The sequence below is a fragment of the Lampetra planeri genome, chromosome 63 (assembly GCF_965212315.1).
Source record: "Lampetra planeri chromosome 63, kcLamPlan1.2.h2, whole genome shotgun sequence".
NCBI classification, from domain to species: domain Eukaryota; kingdom Metazoa; phylum Chordata; class Hyperoartia; order Petromyzontiformes; family Petromyzontidae; genus Lampetra; species Lampetra planeri.
In genome coordinates, this window is record NC_136169.1 from 3,260,716 (window position 1) to 3,266,804 (window position 6,089).

Here is a 6,089-nt window from a genome sequence, read left to right on the forward strand (position 1 = left end):
TTACCACGTGGATTAAAATTTGACCGTAGTTTAAAAAATATATATATTGGCAAATTCATGCAACATGATTATTCACCAACGACTCTCACGAATTGATATTTAACTTCACGCATCGATAAATCGCGTCACGCAACCCCCTGGCATATTGACGCGTACCCCCGATTGAGAACCACTGCTCTGTACAAACGCCGCATCTCGCAATTCCTGCCTCGGAAGCTTGCCCAGCCACAAACTGAGTCACGCTGATAAGAGTGGGGGCCGTTAGCAGCGTGGAGGTTGGAGTCCAAATTGCTCAGTGAGACCAGACTCCCACACGGCAACGCCCAGTTTGCCACTTAGGTGATCCTAAGCCAGTTATTGACGTAGTCCATTCCTGGTTGATAACACTGGTCAACAACAAAAAAAAATTTCTGGCCTGGACTTTTGCAGCTGTTTTAGACTAATTTCAGAGTGCTGATTCCAAATCTGATGTCAGATTTGCTCTATCACATCTCATTTTATGCTTTCGGCATACCCCATTTTCATTGATATTACCCGAATTTAACTCTGTCACTTATGATTGCAAGTTGTTGCGAGTCAGTGACTGCTTTGGTGTTAAAATATGGTGCTGTATTTTTAGGATAGTGTGTTTATAATATAATTTCATGTAGATATCCACATTTATTTAAAAAATTTCTTCCGCAGTTTTTATTGAAAATGCAATATTTTATATCTCAAAAACCTGATGTGATAGACAAAAACTGATGCCAGATTTGGAATCAGCACCCCAAAATTACATTAAAACCTTTGGAATACCTTATGCCAGAAAAAGTGTTGACCAGTGTATAATCGACTTCCGTCACGTAAGTGGCAACTGGTTGGGCCAGTTTGAGGCTGGGCTTGCATCTGTGTTGAACTTCTTTTGCACCCTACGCAGCCTCATCATCAGCTAACTCCAATGTGTAAATCTCAACACCTGTTTTATTAGCCAGAAAGGGTGAACCCTATTCTTGTTTTTTTGATACTTTGATGCTGGCAATAAGGTCCCACGATATATCCGATATACTGTCGCTATGATTAGATTTCCAAAGTGCTTTCGTTAGCAGTGCAAAGATTGTGTTTATAATTTAATAACACGTTTTATTGGTAGAATGAAGTGAGTTGGTTCCTACCCCCCCCCAACCCCAGCCCACCAGACAGATTGTGTCACAGTGCTGACACTCGTGTCTCGCAGCAGGTAGGGGCATAGGTTTGATCCCCGACTCGGGCATCTTTCTGTGCGTGGGGCCGTCCATAAATTTACAACAACAACCACAACAAACAACCATACAATGTAACCGGCATTGACCAAAAAAAATCACAACGCTGAAAGTGACACTGCAGGTTACTCTACAGCAAAGTGCGGTCTCAGGAACCAACCGGTGGTCCCTGACGATCTTACAGGTGGCCGTGATGCGAACGCAGGTTGAGCCGGACAATAATGACGACGTTTTTTCACACATTTTGTTTCGGAAGTGAATTCATATTTGGCTGATGATGTTTAATAAAAAAAAAAGTATGTATATTTTTAATTAAAATGTCCCCCCTTGCCCCCACACCTAAAAGACAACCGTATTAGTTACGTACAATTTTTTTTAATGTTCCAGTAATAAGAACCATTTTGTACGAGTGGTATGTAGAGAGAGATCGATCATTGCGTTTTTGTCGCCAGGGCGTGGGCGGTGGCTGGGTGGTTTGAGTGGTTCAGGGAAATGTTTGCATCGGCTGAGTGCTCCGGAGGCCAAAACAAGTTTGAGAAACACCGCTAGTACCGCCCTAATGGGATTACACACAGTCGTAGCAGCAGCAAACGCAGCAGCAGAAGCAGCATCAGCAGAAGCAGCAGAAGCAGCAGCAGCAGAAGCAGCAGCAGCAGAAGCAGCAGCAGAAGCAGCAGCAGCAGAAGCAGCAGCAGAAGCAGCAGCAGCAGAAGCAGCAGCAGCAGAAGCAGCAGCAGCAGCAGAAGCAGCAGAAGCAGCAGCAGAAGCAGCAGCAGAAGCAGCAGAAGCAGCAGCAGCAGAAGCAGCAGCAGAAGCAGCAGTCGTACGCGCGCTACAGCGACGCAATCCTCCTTTTTTGTTGTCAATTATCTTTTTTATTGATCCAATCACAAGGGGGGGGGGGGGGTTGGTGGAGGGGGGTGGGGGGCTGTGTACAGCTTAGAAGATAGGAGAGTGGTGCGTGAGTGGTGCGTAGCGGGATATGCTGCCCGGACAGACAACCAACGCGGACTGCGTAGGACCGTAGCGTAATGCGTTACGCGGTGCGTCTGATCCATTTCCTTTGGCGAAGGAAGGAAGGGGGTGGGGGGAGATGTGGGGGAGGGGGGAGATGCGGGGGAGGGGGGGGGATGCGGGGGAGGGGGGAGGGGCAGGCGAGTCAGTCTCATTTCAACTTCAATCGCGTAAACTCAGAGTCTGTGGAGTGGCGTTCACGAGGGGGCCACCCAGATCTGTGTGAACTCCCCATTTGCCGAGTCCTCGCTTTCAGACGCAGGCGTTCTCGAGCTGATCAGGGGGAGTGGGGAGTTATGCCAGAGGGTGACTGAGAGGGGGACCCCCCCGCAACCCCCCTTTCAATTTACAAAAAATAAAAATAACGGAGGCCACCGCTTGTGGTCTGATGCGTCCACGTGGGCAGTTTCTGCCGGTCGCACGCACGGACGCACGCACGGACGGACTCTCTCGCACGGTGACAATTCCGCGGGGATAATTCGTAGCCCCCGCTGTCAATCCACTGCTGGATGAGATGCTCGCCAAGCTGAGTCCGTCATGGAAGAGGTGGGGGAGGAGGGGGGAGGGGGCGGGGGGTAGATGCCGTTTGACCCCCATACTTCACCTCCACGCTTGTCGTGCCAACCCCCCCCCCATCCCGCCAGGAAATAATTAAATAATTAAGTAAACCCGCCACTCATTTCTTTGCGACGGCCTAGGATCACGTGGGTTTATTGCACGCCATGTAAACATTTGCGTGGCCGCTACCCCAACAACAACAGCAGCAGCAGCAGTTACGGTAGCAGCTCAACAACTTTTTGTTTCCCAACAATAATCCAGCAGTTACGTCATTTCACATCGATTCTAACACCGTGGTGACTACAATATGAATGTCTATCGAGACAGTCGTTTGGTCGCTTTTCATAGTCTAATAGCGGAGAGATGAACGAACTCATTGAATGGTATGAACACGCATTGATTGACAGCGAACATCTTAATATGTTGAGGACTGCAGAGCTTGGCCGATTGTTGTCAGCGCCGGCCTCACTTGCTGCTGCCTGCCGGATTGCGAGGTGCAATTTGCGCGGACGACAACGATTCGACACATTTTAAATAATAATTAAAAAACCTTGATTTTAAACTTTCGTGACTGCGGGAATCCATATTCTTTGGGTTCATTCGGTAAAGTCACGTAGGTATTAAATGAAATAAATCACGACGTTTTGGACGTAACACAAGCGCCCGAAACGTCGTGATTCATTTTATTTCATACCTACGTGACTTTACCGAAAGCATCAAATGGTATTTAAAAAACAACGTTTAAGCATTACATTAATCATAATTCACCCATTCTGTCTACACCACCACAACCCACCTATAAGGACTGCTGATCACGCGATTACGTCGTTGGCTGGCACGGTGGTAACACTCGTGCCAAGCCACTGATGAAAAGTTAATCGAAATTGACTCAACGAGCAGTTCACACAAAGACAAAGATCCCCCCCAGTATAGCCTTAACAGACTGTTGGAGCAAGTGCCGTCAGCGAGCACCTATGAAGGCCAGAACGGCACACGAGGGGGTTTGGGGTGGCCAGCACCACACGCCCGACCGCCTTTTTCTCGCTAGTGGCGATGTTTACAACACACTGCACTGGGTACTCATTTGAGGCTGAGTCGACCTAGGGGAGGCCCAGAACCGGTTCAGATAACCGTCACCGGTGTTGGCCGTGAGCGGGAATCGAACTCGGGTCTCCAAGTTCGTAGCGCAGCGTAGCGCTAACCGCTACACCACCGCTCCCCGGTACACAACGTAGCTGGCATCGGCAAAAACACATCCAAAATCACTCGCAAATTACTCAAGTGGCAGTACAAACGGGCAGCAGCAGCAGCAGCATCATCATCGCCGCCCCCTCTACTTGTTACAACTTGGCAGGACCGCTCATGTAAACGAACATTGGGAGCTCGGGTGAGGCTCTCCTCGGGTAAAACGAAGCGCGGGTGACGAAGACGATGATGCCTGGTTGTGTATACAACGACGCTGACACATTGGCACGCATGAGTTGTAAATTACATGATATACTTTTACCCCCCCCGCCGCCGCTTCTGGTCTGATTGGACCACAGTAACGGCATCACATTTACCCCCCACCTCGATTTAAGGACGGACACGTGGAGTCGAGGATTTCTTCGCAACTCTGTCTGTCTCCCGATGGGCTCCAGGGGTGTTGCAATTACCGGCGAAAATGTCACAGCACTCGAGGTGTAAACGTCGCGGGTGTACTCTCCAACACACGAGCGCATACCTGTCAAACCCTTATCAGTGCCCCAACCTTATTACAGAGCAATTTGGACGTTGTAGGTCACCCCGTGCCCTTATAAATCTCAACGTTCAGCCTACAAAGTCCCATCACAAGGGAGAAACACAAACGAAAATAAAAGAAAATGTTGCCCGTATTGAAACGGCTGTACGCTGTATGGACCTGAAAACTCAATTTCCCTGGACAAGAATACGACCAAACCCGTATGGGTTGACAGTTGTGAAGTCATCGTGCTAATACACTACTAAAGACGTAAACCTCTTTTGTCATTATTTAATAAAATACAGTTAAGTTGCTACCTACCCCCCCCCCACCCCCCCGCCTCCCCCCCGTTACCTTATTAAACATTAATTTAAAATAAACTATTTCTTTCCATCTTTTAAATTGTCAACAAGCTTAAAGGTGTCAGCGTTTTCCTCGACTATCCCTCGAGAGTCTTAATAAATAGGTACTCTGCGAAAACGCGAGTGCAAGGTGTACGCGTGTACGGTCCAATTGGCAATCCTCTGCTGGCAATCTCCTACAGCATGGGGTAGAGCATGGGGTCGAGCATGGGGTCGAGCATGGGGTCGAGCATGGGGTCGAGCATGGGGTCGAGCATGGGGTCGAGCATGGGGTCGAGCATGGGATAAAGCATGGGAAAGTGCATGGAGTTGAGCATGGAGTTGAGCTTGGAGTCGAGCATTGGATAGAGCATGGGGTCGAGCATGGGGTCGAGCATGGAGTTGAGCATGGGGTCGAGCATGGGGTCGAGCATGGAGTTGAGCATGGGGTCGAGCATTGGATAGAGCATGGAGTTGAGCATGGGGTCGAGCATGGGGTCGAGCATGGGGTCGAGCATGGGGTCGAGCATGGAGTTGAGCATGGGGTCGAGCATGGAGTTGAGCATGGGGTCGAGCATGAGGTCGAGCATGGGATAAAGCATGGGAAAGTGCATGGAGTTGAGCATGGAGTCCAGCATGGGGTCGAGCATGGGGTCGAGCATGCATTCAAAATTGCTATAATTTCTCTAGATTCCTGATCCATAACTCTTTAAATGAGCACGGAAATGCCCAGGATAACCGTATTCGACACACCTACTTTAAACGGTTACCCTGGGTGTGGCATGACACAGCCGCTATAAACTATCAAAACTTAACACCTCCATATTACAGACCCCTTCTCTCACTTTACAGTGTCAGTTTTGACTGCCTTCCAGCTCATCTGCAGTTTCCCAGCGTCTCCGTGTACGAATCTGCGAGCGTTGGATATTCTCCAGCGTTTTGGAGAAGCAACAAAAATAAACGAAACTCATTTTTTTTGTTACGTTGAGGCCATGGCATGTGCTGGCCTCCAAGACTCAAGGCCAAGCCTAAACTCCACCGACTTTGTCGGAGGATGGGATTCTAAGGAAAGGAAAAAATAAGTCTTGAGACTCAGCGGAATCGTCGTAACAATAAGAACAACAATAACAATAATAATTAGGGCTTCTAAACACCGGTTAAACCGCGTCCTGGCTGGTAGACACTGGCACACTACTTCACGGTGAGCGCCGCGTTTTG